We start from the raw sequence: 17187 nt of genomic DNA on the forward strand, positions 1-17187 counted from the left end.
TGCTCTCCTGGCCTTCTTCCTCTTGGCTGCTGCTGTGACTGTCAGTGACTCTGGAAGTTAAAAGCCTCCGGCCCTAATTTTGTTTTTCCCTCTCTATCAATGCGGTTTGTGATCTTTTCTTCTTTTTTTTTTTTCTTTTTTTTTTTTTAAGGGTATGGGTTTGCGATTTAAAAATAGTAATTTTAAAATGTGCGATTTAAAAAAAAAAAAAATTTTAAAACGCAGTTAAACGTTTGACAAAATCGCAGTTTGATCTTTAATATCTTATGTTAGCCTTTTAAAATACCGTGTTTTCAAAAAAACACCTAATTACCTACGATTTGAATAAGCACTTTTTTGCGTTTTCAAATCGCAATTTTTAAAAAACGCAGATTCCAAACGGTTCATTTTTTGTGATTTGGTTTAAAATCGTACTTTTTCTCTACGAAATCGCAATCTCACGCCCCCGTTTTGGGATATAAGGGGAACGCGAACTTGAACTATAAAACATCTCTATAAATTAAAACATGTACACATTTTCACATGGCTATATTTCATTATATGAATATATATAGTAGTTCTTTAGTTATTACATCATATTTCCAGGAATTTTAAAAAAATATACAAAATACAAAAGTTAGGTCGGTCTTTATCGATCTATGGCTCTTAGGGGTGGGGTCTATGCCATCCATAAAGAAAAGACTCCGGTTTACAGTGTCATCTGAGTAAAAAAAGCACAACAAACAAGAGCATGATATTTTTTCAAAAATTCCAAATAGAGCTCAAATAATTTAGCAAGTAAAGAAATAGTTAAATGGCAATTATATCAAATGTAGAATGAATGGTGCATGAATCATTTATGCAGCGTGTAAGTTTTAACCTCTCTTAAAACCAGGATAGAATTCAAGATAAAAATCAGATAGAGAGAATGCAATTAAATCAAATGTACAACAATTCAATGTGTAAGTTTTATTCACCCTTTGTTCAATATCCTCTAATTAATCATGAGTGGCGGACGTTTGGCTCGTCTCAAAAGACGACTATGAGCCCATCCTGTCGTCATAGGGGAGAGCCGTACCGGGTTGGGAACTTCCCTAGGTAAAGGCCACCCTGGCTGGTAGCACACACTTTCGTCCTTCGTATGTTTGCCATGCTACCCTATGAAACTATGAAACTGTGGAATCTGGATATCTATGACATGGCGCCGCGGGGGTAAAACTGTGTGCACGTGAAACATGTACTATGATATCAACCTTTGCTCATATGTAACATATGCCTTTGAAAACTATGATTTTATAACATATACTATGATGCCTGTTGGGGATAAAATTAACACCAAAGACATGTGGGCCTAAGGTAGTATCGGGGGCCGAGCCTATCAGGTCGGCCCAACAAGATTAGACCCAATTTATAAGACCATTCGTTATCTCCAAAAAGACGTATATCTCGAGTATATCAAGATAGACTTTTATCCCATCCAATATGGGATAAGGTACCTAATAGAATGACATTAGCTAAAGAGAGTGTCATATCCAGTTTGGACTCTACTACCCAATTTGAATTCTATGAAGATAAGACTTAAGACCATGTGATCTAGGACTCAGACTCCTAATCAGAAAGATAAAATTAAAGACTATGTGATCTAGGACTCAGACTCCTAATCAGATTATGCTCCAAGTATTTTAGCAGTTTTATAACTGTGAGCCTATAAATAAGACTACTACGCCAGGTATTAAAACAGATTCTCTGAACTATTGAGATTACTGATATTCTCCGGAAAATAAGTTTGAACTGACTTAGGCATCGGAGTGGGGGTCCGGTCGGCACCCCCGACGAGCCGTTTGTTATTTTGCAGATTACGAGGAGAACGAACATCGAGGAAGGTAACGAATCACAAGGCAACACGTCACCGTACCGGAAACTGTACCAACAGTTTGGCGCCGTCTGTGGGAAACGACGAATCGTTTCTTGCAAAAAAAAAATATCCGCAACGGTGACTACGCGATAAATCATGGCTGAAACTGGCCTGTGGTTTCTTCCTTCAAAGATCATCACTAGACCAAGACAGATCTATATAGATCTACAGTCATACATAGTAGATCACGTTCAACTATGACGTATCAGTATTCAATTGGCATCGAATCAGTGCTCGCCTTCGTCAGAAAAACAAGATAAGTCCATACTTTTCTTTTCATTTCGATTTGTTAAATTGCGGAAAGAAATTCATAGTGTGGATGACTATTTGTACTATTATGAAATCCAATGATAAGAAATTTTGGAGTGTCAGATCTGAAACTCTCTTTAGACAAAGATCAATAATTATTGTGCCCTTGTACGTTTACAAGTGCTTCGTTAAAAAACATGAAGCCTTTCAACTATACTATGAGTTTTGGTTGGAATGGTGCTTCTCTTCTAATCCTTGTTGATTTTTGATATTTTTTATTGGCACTACAAGACAGATAATTGGGTTTATAAAAGAAGAAAAAGATTATTGTGATGATAGATTGGAATTTAATCACACCAAATCGGTGTTAAGAATATACTAGATCTACGCACAGACATAACGAATTTACATAAATTCGTATGACTTGCTTCATGATGGGTTTGATTTGTTTCAGAAAAACAAGGTTAGAAAAAGTGGCTACATCAACAAGAAGATATTCGGGCCCCTTCTTTCTGGACTGTAAAGTCCAGACCCAACTCAAATGGACCAGCAACCTGACAGCATTCTGGAACCGAGCTCTAGCTGTGACCCGCCGAAGCCTGAACCAGATCTGGAACCGAGCTCTAGCTGTGACCCGCCGAAGCCTGAACCAGATCTGGAACCGGGCACCATAGACAACCGGGCTTTGATCGCAACCCGCCAGAATCTGAAACCAGATCCAGTTCCTGGCTTCTTCTCCGGATCTCCACCAAAGAGGAGAAGACCAGATGGAGACCCTCGGCTCATCTCAATTCAAGTTCAGACCCTCGCCGGTGATGCCGAGTCAGGTGAAGAAGGATCTGCCACCGCAAAGGTCCAGCTCTAGATCCACTACCACTACCACCGACTCCGAAACCATCAAGAGCCCCAGTGACGCGAACCACATGATGCCAAAGATCGCGGCCCTTGTCTTTCCAGGCTACTGAGCCGTAGCTCCTGACCTCCAAGGCAGCGGCGACACAGTGTAATCTAAGACTCCACTCAGAATCCACCGAGTCGTGTTTTCTATGCGTGAAGATCAGAGAAATTGAAGGTGGCCAGTGCCCAAAAACTCAGTTTATGAGGGTCGGATTGGACCGGAATGGCCCAATCGGGGCAGTCCCAAGACCTGCAATCGCAATCGGAGATCAAGATCTGCGTGGACTATGCCTAAAAGAGCCCGCAGTGGGCATCGGCGTCTCCATGTGCTCAGAGCGCTCCGGAAAGTGCCGCGGCCTCGATGTCCTCCTTCATCCAATATGTGGTCGTGGACTCATGGTTCAAAATAAAAAAAAAATAGTGAAAATTCTTCTCTGCAGCACATACATTCTATACAAAGAAGAAGAAAAGAAAGTTTCAGGTCAATTGGCTTAGGCTTGGGAAATTGGGCCTAGTCCAATTCATTCCAATGAGTTGGCCCAAACAAACAAAGAGAAGCTGCTATAGACTGACGTGGAATCCACGCTGCTGGAGGGTCTCCCAACACAGAGAAGGCCTACCCAACCATTCTCCACTTCAATGGGTTCCGGAGCTCCACCTTGCTTCTCCAACAAATTGTTCGGCCAGTAAATCACCGATCAAAGGCAGAGGCCAGAAACGCCCGACACCGAGCCACCACAAACGCCGAGTGTCTCGCCATCTAGCTGAGGAACGGATTGTCAGTCCAGGTAGTTCTCCAAGATCTACACGTTATCAACATGAAACCAAGCCTGTGGGTTGTTTGTTCCGAAGGCTTCATCAAACGCCACCAAGTCAACGGCCCAAAGAAAAAAGAAAAGACCAAGAGATTTATAAGACTCCAGATCCGTACCACATCTCACTATTAGTAGCTTTCTTGGAGCTGATCTCTTCCTTATGGGACGTTACAAACATAAACAGATTTGCTGATCTGCACCCACGCTCCATAGATCGCGTTCAACTGACATATTTGTTTTTAGTTGGCACCGAATCGGTACTCATTTTTGAAATACGGAGGTCTGCAAATACTCACTTGAGCTCCATCTGGGTAAAGCTCCGGCCTCTTGATCCGCACAAAATTGGAGTTCTCTTATGTATAAGGACGGTCTAACATGAGCAAACGGAGGCAAAGTTGTGGGTCATGACCACAAGAACGAGCCTCCAAACAACACCGGGTTCAAACCCACGGTTTTCTCGAAGCTGATCCAGACCAAACCAGATCCGATTATTTCAGCAGATTGGTGTTTGTCTTCATTAAAAAAGTTTCTGTACAAGTCCTTTTTGCAAACAGGAATCAGGACCCCCGTGCTCTAGTTTTCGCGGCTTAGAAACCGTGAACCTCCGAGACTCACCCAGAAGGTTCTAAACCTCCGAGGCAGACCTAGACTTCAAAGGCTTCTGGAACTCAGCCCAAGCTCCAAAGGAAGGTCCGGGCCGGCTCATCTCGGGTCGATTTTAGATACTGCCGATGATTCCGAGTCAGTCGACAGAGGATCTGTCACCACGCAGGATTGACGATGGCCTTTACTGGCTAAACGAATGCACAACAAGATATTCAGTTTCTGGCCGATGATGATCGTTGGTAGGAGATCAAGCCCGATCCAAGAAGATAACCGGGCTTCGACGGCGACACGCTGAAGTGCCTTTCTTACCCACCGAGCCATGGTTATCGAGGATGCACAGAGATGCGATTATCGGTGTAATACCGAGCTCGCATCCGGACACTCCAATAAGTTCCAGAAACCTCCTCCACGAAGCCCTCTCATCTGCAGAGCACCACGTCGAGTTCGGGTCTGGTAGGTGTGACGTCTAAGAGCGTGGTGTCGTCTCCGATTTTTGGGTCTTTGCATGGGCTTCCGATGACTAGTTCAACTCGTAGGAAGAAGATGGAGACACGGTGCTGTGGACACAAGGCGCTGTGCAAGGAATGGTTTTGGCCGAAATCTTGAGCCATAACACTGATGGGCCAGAACTTCAGCGACTTGCTGTTCAACTACATGCCGAGGCTCGACTCGGTCAAATTCTCCCTTGTCTACCAAGCCGTGGCTCAGAACCTCCGTGGTACCAAAGACAATCAGAATTAGAAGGATGCCCCGATTGTTTGCAAGGTCTCGGCAGTTAGGATGGTATACTTGACCACCGAAGCTATTATCACCAAAGGCCCCACGCTATCCTCCGGATCAAATTCACCTCGTGTAGTGCCCCGTTGCCAGGTCGGGATGTGTAAGTCATAAATCGAGTCCACGCAAGGTGACTGCTGATGAGCAGCTTGAAGATCGGAGGACTCACTGTAACATGTTCAATAAATTGCCTTACAGGGATGAGGTTACGTGGATAAAAAAAAAAAGATCCGAAGGGTGTGGAGGAAAAAGGGTATACCCCGAGAAAGTTAAATCCGAGGTGATTTATTGAGGCTGAAAGTTAAATCCGAGGTGATTTATTGAGGCTGAAAGTTAAATCCGAGGTGATTTATTGAGGCTGAAAGTTAGATCCGAGGTGATTTATTGAGGCTGAAAGTTAAATCCGAGGTGTTTTATTGAGGCTGAAAGTTAAATCCGAGGTGATTTATTGAGGCTGAAAGTTAAATCCGAGGTGATTTATTGAGGCTGAAAGTTAAATCCGAGGTGATTTATTGAGGCTGAAAGTTAGATCCGAGGTGATTTATTGAGGCTGAAAGTTAAATCCGAGGTGTTTTATTGAGGCTGAAAGTTAAATCCGAGGTGATTTATTGAGGCTGAAAGTTAGATCCGAGGTGTTTTATTGAGGCTGAAAGTTAAACCCGAGGTGATTTATTGAGGATAAAAGTTAGATCCGAGATGATTTATTGTGGTGAAAAGTTAAATCCGAGGTGATTTATTGAGGCTGAAAGTTAGATCCGAGGTGTTTTATTGAGGCTGAAAGTTAAACCCGAGGTGATTTATTGAGGATAAAAGTTAGATCCGAGATGATTTATTGTGGTGAAAAGTTAAATCCGAGGTGATTTATTGAGGCTGAAAGTTAGATCCGAGGTGTTTTATTGAGGCTGAAAGTTAAATCCGAGGTGATTTATTGAGGATAAAAGTTAGATCTGAGATGATTTATTGTGGTGAAAAGTTAAATCCGAGGTGATTTATTGAGGCTGAAAGTTAAATCCGAGGTGATTTATTGAGGCTGAAAGTTAAATCCGAGGTGATTTATTGAGGATAAAAGTTAGATCCGAGATGATTTATTGTGGTGAAAAGTTAATCCGAGGTGATTTATTGAGGCTGAAAGTTAAATCCGAGGTGATTTATTGAGGCTGAAAGTTAAATCCGAGGTGATTTATTGAGGCTGAAAGTTAGATCCGAGGTGATTTATTGAGGCTGAAAGTTAAATCCGAGGTGTTTTATTGAGGCTGAAAGTTAAATCCGAGGTGATTTATTGAGGCTGAAAGTTAGATCCGAGGTGATTTATTGAGGCTGAAAGTTAGATCCGAGGTGTTTTACCGAGGCGAAAAGTTAAATCCGAGTTGATATACCGAGAAGAAAGTATAATCCGAGAGTATTATTCCGAGGGTACTATCCTGAGGAGACTATGCCCGAGCTCCTAGTTCCAAATAGCACACTTTGAGGACCCCTCCAAATTTGCCATCCTCCGAAGTGCACAGTCACATGCCGAGGAATCAATCCGAACCGAAGGTCCAGCTTGAGGAACTCTCCCAAAGAGCCCCATATCGAGTGGCGTGCAAGATAAGGAACTCCAAGAAAATATATATATGAATGCACTTGTACGATTTGCCAAAATATATATATTTTGATAAAATAGACTCATGTGTTGAGGTTTCACTCCTGTCGTGAGTGAAAGGATCACAAAATCATCCCGACGGATAAAAAGAATATATGGTGCTACTGTGCATTCTGCTATTTTTAGTATATGCAGTGCTTCGTTAACCCTTTTTGCAGAAAAGATACGGGGAGACAACCCCTACAACAAATTAAACAAGGAAAGTCTCTCGGTCAGTCCAACACCGAGAGCCAAGGAGACAACCTTGCAGAGAAAACAAGGAAAGTCTCTCGGTCTATCCAACACCGAGAGCAGGAAAAGTCTCTCGGTCAGTCAACACCGAGAGCAGGAAAAGTCTCTCGGTCAGTCAACACCGAGAGCAGGAAAAGTCTCTCGGTCTATCCAACACCGAGAGCAGGAAAAGTCTCTCGGTCAGTCAACACCGAGAGCAGGAAAAGTCTCTCGGTCAGTCAACACCGAGAGCAGGAAAAGTCTCTCGGTCATTCAACACCGAGAGCAGGAAAAGTCTCTCGGTCAGTCAACACCGAGAGCAGGAAAAGTCTCTCGGTCATTTAACACCGAGAGCAGGAAAAGTCTCTCGGTCAGTCAACACCGAGAGCAGGAAAAGTCTCTCGGTCATTCAACACCGAGAGCAGGAAAAGTCTCTCGGTCATTCAACACCGAGAGCAGGAAAAGTCTCTCGGTCATTCAACACCGAGAGCAGGAAAAGTCTCTCGGTTAGTCCAACACCGAGAGCAGAAAAAGAAAAAGCCTCTCGGTTAGTCCAACACCGAGAGCAGGAAAAGCCTCTCGGTTAGTCCAACACCGAGAGCAGAAAAAGAAAAAGCCTCTCGGTTAGTCCAACACCGAAAGCAAGAAAAACCTAACGGTTAGTCCAACAAAGGATACAACGGCAGGATTGCAGGTTTCCGGAAGGACAAGAACATCCAAGATAGAATTGGCCCGAGTCCTTTCCTCGAACAACCCGAACTGGTTATGGAAAGGACACCAAGACAAGAAAACCTCTCGGTTGGAGGTCTCCAGACGTTAAAAGATTGGAGCGTTCGGAGATAAAGAAATTAAAAGGGTACAAAGATTTCCGAAAAGAAAGGTAAAGCTCAGCGACCTGACTACCCACCTCGAACGACTTAACCTGCTGTCGCAGACTAAAGTTATGGGGGGGTAGCTCATTAAGACAAACAGGAAGGTAAAGGTTTAGAAAGACAGAGTTTCAGGAATGAAAAGCTTCAGGAAGGTATGAGGATAAAACCTCTTTATTAAAAAATCATCAATTCAAGTATTTACAGGTTGAAAGCCCTGAGACTCACTCCGAACTCCGAGATCTCTTTTACACCATCGTCCAGGATACTAAGAGGACTTGACTATCCGCCTCGAACGACTTAGCCCGCGGTCGCGGACTAAAGTTATGGGGGGTAGCTCAACAAAGTTAAAGCTTCTACAAAGGCAAAATCACCGAAGCTACACCAAACTCTCAAATTAAGATCTCTCAGGAGCAACTCGAACAAAGATACGGGGAGACAACCCCTATAACAAACCATACGGGGATATCACCTCTACAAAAAATAACCAAGTAAGTTCAACACTTCTAAAAGATTTTTTCATATCCTCCTCGGTCATAACTTACACAAACCGATTGTTTGTTTAAGTTAAGGAGGATAACTCAAAGTAAGATTTTTCTCTCCTAGTCACGGAGTTCAAAACAAAAGATTTTTCCCTCTTTAGCTCAGAGGTTGAAACAAAAGATTTTTCCCTCTTTAGCTCAGAGGTTGAAACAAAAGATTTTTCTTACCCTCCTCGGAGTTAACTTACGCAAACCGATTGTTTGTTCAAGTTATTAGAGGATAAGTGAGAATTGATTTGTCATGGAAAGTTTTTCCATAACAAAGAATTCAAACATTACAAAGTTCGAAAATAAAGATATTCACAGGTGAGACCAACCTAGATGGTATTCAGATTAGAAGTCTTCAGACAAAACCTTGATCTCAGGAAAGTCGTACGCAAAGTGTTATCTCAGAGTGGCATGTCACCACAATCTTGGTGAAATCAACTACATCAGTCCGATTCATCTCCTACCGAGAGTAGAAGATCATCTTCACAACTTTGGCCCGACCGACAATATTATGTGGAGGCATTTATGAAGAAGATATTTATGAGAAGTTGCTATTATTACTATGGCAGATCACAAGTTGGATCCACTCAACCCGATCCAAGGAGGAGATAAACATTTAGCAACTACTTCAGGGAAATCAGGATAGGACTTATGGTCCAATCAGATAAGAAGAAGGATCAGATCAGAAGTCTAAGAAGATATCAGATTAGAAGTCTAATAAAGGATCAGAGTCCAATTAGAACTCTGACATCAATTCTAGAGCTCGATTAGAACTCTGACAGCAATTCTAGATCGACAAGGAGCAGGAATTCTAATCCTTCCAGAGATTTGACGCATTATTCGTCATAATTACATTGAAAGAGGCGGCAATTGTCAGATACAGATTATGGAAGATCCAGATTCAGAAATTGAGGTATTTAATTCTCTTACATTCTAAATTCAAATAAGAGAATTAGGGGGGTAACTGTTGGGGATAAAATTAACACCAAAGACATGTGGGCCTAAGGTAGTATCGGGGGCCGAGCCCATCAGGTCGGCCCAACAAGATTAGACCCAATTTATAAGACCATTCGTTATCTCCAAAAAGACGTATATCTCGAGTATATCAAGATAGACTTTTATCCCATCCAATATGGGATAAGGTACCTAATAGAATGACATTAGCTAAAGAGAGTGTCATATCCAGTTTGGACTCTACTACCCAATTTGAATTCTATGAAGATAAGACTTAAGACCATGTGATCTAGGACTCAGACTCCTAATCAGAAAGATAAAATTAAAGACTATGTGATCTAGGACTCAGACTCCTAATCAGATTATGCTCCAAGTATTTTAGCAGTTTTATAACTGTGAGCCTATAAATAAGACTACTACGCCAGGTATTAAAACAGATTCTCTGAACTATTGAGATTACTGATATTCTCCGGAAAATAAGTTTGAACTGACTTAGGCATCGGAGTGGGGGTCCGGTCGGCACCCCCGACGAGCCGTTTGTTATTTTGCAGATTACGAGGAGAACGAACATCGAGGAAGGTAACGAATCACAAGGCAACACGTCACCGTACCGGAAACTGTACCAACAATGCCATTCTTTACTCATATGTAACAAATATAAGCTATGTATAATCACATGAGATTCTAATCACATTATATAATAAGAGTATTTTCATGACGAAAATATAAGTAGTATCAAAGCATGAAAGAGTTTTAGAAAATCCCCGACTTTTCTCTTGAAAAATTTTATTAAAATTTTGCCGGGGTTTTGAGGTAGTGTTTCTCTTACCTGGTATTTTCTCAGCAGTATTTTCACTATCTTCTCCTAAATAAATAGCAAGAAAAAGTTTAGAGAAATATTATGAGATTTGAAGCCTAAAACTTAAACTAAGGTATCCTCTCCTTATATATTTTTTTTATCTTATCTTTTCCTCTTCTACTTTTTTTCTTTAATAAATATATATAAAACAACTAAACCAAAAAGGTAAGATGATGAAGGAGAGAAGTGTGTCCATTTTTATTTATTTATTTTTTTACTGTCTTCCTTTTTCTTTTTCCTTATCCGGTCCCTTCTTTCCCTATTCTTCTTCTTTTATTTTTCATTCTTTATTTATCTCCTCCTTTCTAATCTTCTTTTCTTTTCTACCTTTCTTCTTGCTTTTCCTTTTTCTTTTCTGTTACACAGACACACACACAGCACACAGGACAGAGAGCTTGAAAGAGAGAGAGACTTTGAGAGGATCCTTTTCTATTTTCTTTTTCTTTTTCTTTTTCTTTTCAGTAACTCAAAAGATCAAACCAACAAAAGAGGAAGAAGAGAGAACTTACACACCCTGATGCTGACCCGAGAGTGAAGAGACAAAGAAGAAGTTTCTCTCTTCTGTGTTACTGGCTGTAAAATAATCAAAGGGAGAGGGACTGCTGTTTCTGCAGAAAACAGGGAAGAAACAGAAAAAAAAAAAAAAAAAAAAAAAAAAAAAAAAAAACTGAAGAAGAAAGAAGAAAAGTGAGGCGTGAAGATTGAACGTGAAATGCCTCTCCATGTATAGAAGCTTGGACGGCCAAGATTGATCAGTTTTGATCTCATCTAATGGCTGGAGTTCAGCTTGGGGAGCAAGAAAGATCAAAGGCTGGAATTGAATTCCTTGGGTAGCAAGTTTGATGGAAGCTAATCCAAAAATCTGCATCTTGTCTCTATCTAACTACTTAGTTCATTTCTAACTAAAATAAAACTTACTCCTCATCAAGACTTACTTAATGACTAAGGTTGGGATTCAACGGTGCTGGGGTGAATTGTTGATGGGCTGGGCTAGTTCCACTTGGGCTGGGCTGGTTTCATGTAAGAATAAAATGGGCCCACAAATTATATATCAATTTTCGTCCAAAACAGATGCAATAGATTTCGCAGGTGTTTTCGTACCCTTAACGAAGTCTAAAAAATATGAAATTTTGAGGGTAGCTAGAGGACTTTGAGACGAGCGTTTTGACTTTTGAATCGACCAAAACGGAGTTCGTTTGACCCTATTTTCAATATTTTAAAGTTTAAGATCCATTTAAACTTTTATTAAACTATAACTATAAAGGCTCCTTAATAAATGAATATTTATTTTCATAAATATTCATATTTATTCTTTTACCTTATTATTAGGTCTCAAATAATATTTAAGATATTTTATTCAATATCTTAAAATATGGGGTGTTACACCATGCCCCCCCCCCCCCCTTCGCCCCCAAATTTCCTAAAAACAAAATTTATTAGGTGGAATTTTTTTTTTCTAAAAAATTAAAGAATATAAGGTAAAAAAAAAAAAAAAAAAAAAAAATTTTAACCATTGACCCCTGCCCATAAAAACTTCTGGCTCCGTCCCTGTATAATAGGTATCACACAAAGATTCCTACTAATTTTGTATTAATGCTTTGATATTTAGATTAAACTATGTATTTTTCTTGATATTTTTTTTTTCTTTATACTTTTCATTTTAAACCATGTATATCTATGTGAACAAATATTTAAACATGTTTTAATATATATAGATTAAACTAAAATAAAGACTTTTATGTTTTCTAGATTTTATTTTATTATTATTATTATTATTATTTTCATTTATGTGATTCACTCCATTTTTAGCCATTTTTTGAAAGTGTTTTTATGTTTGTGAACAAAACAAGGCAAATATTTATTTGATTGTTGTGCATAAAAGGAATATAAATGAGAAATGTTGAGGTATCCACCAACATCCCACAAGAAACCCACCAAGCCTACATGGCTTTCATTGTTTAGGGTCCGTTTGGGTTTGCGATTTCAAAAAGTGCGATTTAAAATAACGATTTTAAAATGTGCGATTTGAAAAAAGTGATTTTTAAAAATGCAGTTAAGCGTTTGGCAAAATCACAGTTTAGTCTTTAAAATCGCGAATTTACCTTTTAAAATTCTGCGTTTTCAAAAAAGCACCATCTTATCTGCGATTTGAAAAGGCAGATTTTCTGCGTTTTCAAATCGCGATTTTTAAAAACGCAGTTTCCAAACGATCTATGTTCTGCGATTTCGTTTAAAATCGCACTTATTGTATATGAAATCGCAATCCCAAACGCATCCTTAAATGTAAAGAAATGAAAGCCACGTAGGCTTGGTGGGATGCTGGTGGATACCCCAGCATTTCCCAATATAAATACTTTTGAAACACCAAAGAGATATTAAGCATTAAACATGATATGATGATTTATTAGATTGCATTAAATGTTTAATGAAATATTTTGTTTAATTTGTTCAATATTTTGTTTAAATGTTTATAATTACTTTAGTTTTATTTGTATTTAAATATAATAGGTATCATACTAACAAAATCATAAATTCCTGCTAATTTTTTATTAATGTTTTGATAATTAGATTAAACCATATTTTTTTTCTTGCTATTTGTTTTTTTTTTCTTTATACTTCTTTTTGTTATAAACTATTCATATGGACACAAAGATTTTAACATGTTTTAATTTATATGAATTAAACTAAAATTAAGTGTCTTATTTTTTAGTTCATTTGAATATTTTTGTTTTCGTTTTTATGATTTACTCAATTTTCAGTCATTTTGTTTAATTTGTTATGCACTTTTTTTTTTAGAATGTTCAGAATCATATGGGTTTTATTTGTATTGAAATGTAATATATATCACACTAATAATAATCAAGACTCCGGCTAATTTTTTTTATTAATGCTTTGATAATAATAATCTACAAGTTTTTTTTTCCTTTATACTTCTTTTTATTTGAAGCTATTGATATGAGAACAAAGATTTTAACATGTTTTAATTTATATAAATTAAAAGAAAACTAAGTGTCATATTTTTTAATATATTTGAATGTTTAATAGTTTTTTTTTTTCCAGATTTTGAAAGCAAAATATGGCAAAAATTTATTTGATTAAGCATTGAACTGATGTGAAAGGATTTATTTGATTGCATTAAATGTTGAGTGAAATTATTTGTTTTATTTTGTAGGATTTGGTTTAGGTGCTGTAAAAAAAAAATTACAGCAGCATCTTGACCATTGAAAAAACTGTAGCACCTATGCTGTAATATTTGAAATTTAGATTTTCTTTTTGCTATTATTATTATTTTTTTATACTTATTTTCATTATAAACTACAACTACGTGAACAAATATTTTAAAAAGTTTTACTTTTTTTGGGTTATAATAAAATTAAGGATTTTAACCTTTATTGTCTTTTTATTAAAAGATGTGTGATAATTTTTTTGACAAGTATTTTTTAACCTATAATAAAATGTAAGATGAAGATGTATTTAAATTCTGAAATTAAATTATAATGAAGAATCTCGCACATAGCGCGGGTTATGAGCTAGTATCTATCTTTTTTCTTTTTCTTTTTTTATATGTCCACACAAGAGGGAGATGATAGATTCGAAGTAATGATCTTCACTTCATAAAGTGTAGTTCCTATCCAATTGAGCTACCCTTTGAAAACATGAGCTAGTATATATCTAATGCACGGTAAATAGCACATGATGAAATATGGATCAGCAACATTTTGCTCATGATCAACAAAAAAGCTTAGGCATTGAATCATGAAACCATAAAAAGAATGTAAAGAAACTAGGGCTGAGCATGGGGGGGGGGGGGGGGGGGGGGGCGGGGATGGGATGGGGATTTTTTGACCCCGCCCCGCAGAGGTGCGGGTTCCCCAAAGTGAACCCGCACCCCCCAAAAAACCCCATGCACCCGCACGGGGTGGGTGTGGATGGGGCGGGGTTGCGGGGTGGGGATCCCCGCGGGTTTTTATTACTTACACCAGGCATACTTTCTGAATTTCTACATAAACAAATGATATGCTAGAAACACACTCCTTTTAACTTTCAAGGAAAAGCACTATACTGTTGAGATAACACTATAAATTTTGTTTACCCTGCACAAAACAATCAACCAACATTTCCCATTTTGCATATGAGATTTGTCAAGATACTGATACGGTGATACCCTGCACAAAACAATCAGCCATTCTGGTCCTGACCTTTTGGCTGCCAAACCGAGAACACAAGCTTCATGGATTCTTAAGTAATCCTCTTCTTTTGTTTTCAGTTTTTAACACAATAATCGTTGCCATCCTTGTTTCAAAATGTAAGGGGAAAAAAACTTAAAAAGAAGAAAGAAAGCATTTTTGCTTGCAATGTTTTCAATCACTTAGTGCAAAAAAAATTGAAAAAAAAAAAAAAAAAAAACAGATTACAAAGCAAAAACATAATATTACAAATATTACACATAACTGTTAATTACGAATAGAAATTTAATCCCATAGATGAACAAATTACTGACAAAGCACAAAACATAATATTACAAGATGAAGAAAACCCAAATATTAAATGTTCCAAAGCATCAAGCATCTCCCAATCGGATTGAATCTTCACTTCACTAATCCTCCTCAAGCAAAAGATTGATGTTCTTCAAATTGATTTCTACAAAGATTGGAACCGATAATTAGAAATTTAGAATATTTAAATGGCAAAATAAATTAAGAAGTGAATAATAGAAAGCTAAAAGCCTAAAAGATTACCTGACTCGAGCTTATAACTTTCAGGATCGTCAATCATCTCTGTGTCATTACCATTGATGGGTTTTGATCTTAACCAGTTTTGTGTACACACCAATGCTTCAACCGTTATTGGGGCCAATGAACTTCGAAAAGGATCCAACACACACCCTCCAGTGCTAAATGCCGACTCTGAAGCAACTGTAGTAATGGGAATGGCCAACACAATACGTGCTATTTGGGCTAGTACTGGGAATTTGGTTGAATTCACCTTCCACAAATTTAAAATATCGAAGTTCTCATTCGGTTTTTCAATATCCTCCGTCAAATACCGATCTAACTCCGATTTATATTGAACATCACTATTAGAAGTCATGAGGTTTTTGTACCTATTCATCAATGTATAGGTACGTTTCCCAGTTTCTCCCGAGGAACCTTGAGGAAATGCACCACTATGTTCACCTTGAGAGTTTTCTCCAGTGTTGAAGTGATCAAACAATTTCTTAAGGTAGTTCTTCAATTTTAATATCATATCATTGCATTGCTCAGCATCAAGAATATCATTGAATCAACATTCCAATGATCCCAACTTGGTCCGTGGATCAAGAATAATAGCAACAAACAACAACACATTAACCTTATCAAAATCCCCCCAATACTTTTTATACTTCAACATCATTTTCTCCGCCATAGAACTCAATATATAATCATCACTGTCACAATATTCTTGTAAATGCAGTTGAATGGCAGAAACTTCTTCAATGTACATATTACATGTCACATACAAAGACCCCGAAAGTCGCATTGTGGCTTCATAAAAAATTTCAAGGAACTTGAGAAAAACCCTAATACGAGCCCAATCATCACAATTAGGAGGTCCTAAACCGTTTTTGCTATCCAACAACTTAGGACCATAATATCCATCCAACTCTTCCATAAGTTCAAAAGCACTTTGACATTTTTCTGCACCTTCCAACATCTTAAATGTAGAGTTCCATCTAGTTGGAACATCCAAACACAACAACCTCTTGAAATTAATGTTTTCTCTTTCCAAACAAATCTTAAAATTCTCAAATCTTGCAGGAGAAGACTTCACATATTTAACCGCACTTCTAACCCTCATAATGGATTCATCAACCTCTTTCAACCCCTCAGTCACAATAAGATTTAAGATGTGTGCACAACACCTCACATGCGTAAACCGATTTTCTAATACGGCACTAGGCTTATGAGCACTTCTCTTCCTCAAGTACTCCAAAGTAGCATCATTGGAAGAAGCATTATCAACCGTGATAGTGAAAATGCTACCAATGCCCCATTCATGCATACACGACTCAATCTTTCCCCCAATGGTCTCACCTTTGTGATTAGGAATTAAACAAAAGTTTAAAATTCTTTTGTGTAAGTTCCATTCATTATCAATAAAATGACCAGTAATGCACATGTAATTAAGGTTCTGTATTGAAGTCCAACAATCAGTGGTAAGACAAACCCGAACACCAGATGTCAAGAACATTCCCCTCAACTTTTCTTTCTCAGACATAAAGAACTTAAAACAATCCCTCATCATAGTAAAACGGGAAGGAATTGAAAACCTAGGTTCAACTGTTTTCATAAAGTCCTTAAACCCTTCACCTTCCACAAATCTAAATGGTAACTCATCCACTATGATCATCCTAGAAAGTGTTGCCCTTATTTTTGAAGCATTAAACTTAGCAAGCACAAGGTTACCACTAGATCCTTCACCCATTGCTGCTTGCCCTTCCCTCTAGCCTCAAAGCTCAACTTCGATTGTGTCTTATCAAACCTATCAGGAAATTTTTTACAGCTTTTCCTGATATGTTGTAGCATAGATGAAGTACTATGGCTTATAGGGTGACAATTAAACTCCCTCTTACAATAATTGCACTGTGATTTATGATCATCGGAGTCAGTCGATTCTAACTTGGTAAAATGTTCCCAAACCGATGATGTTTGCTCATTTTTTTTAGGTTTTGGTGGGAGAGCTGCACTAGGATTTTGAGGGCCCATAGTTGAAGAACTAGAACCCATATTGGTATCCAAAAGACTAGGCCTAGATGAAGCAGAACTAGAACCAATAGGTCCAACAGTAGCACTAGTTGAATCGTCCATGACTTGATTCTACAATTTAAGTGGAAAAAAAAAACAT

This window comes from Alnus glutinosa, chromosome 2 (assembly GCF_958979055.1).
Source record: "Alnus glutinosa chromosome 2, dhAlnGlut1.1, whole genome shotgun sequence".
In the NCBI taxonomy this organism is placed as follows: Eukaryota; Viridiplantae; Streptophyta; class Magnoliopsida; order Fagales; family Betulaceae; genus Alnus; species Alnus glutinosa.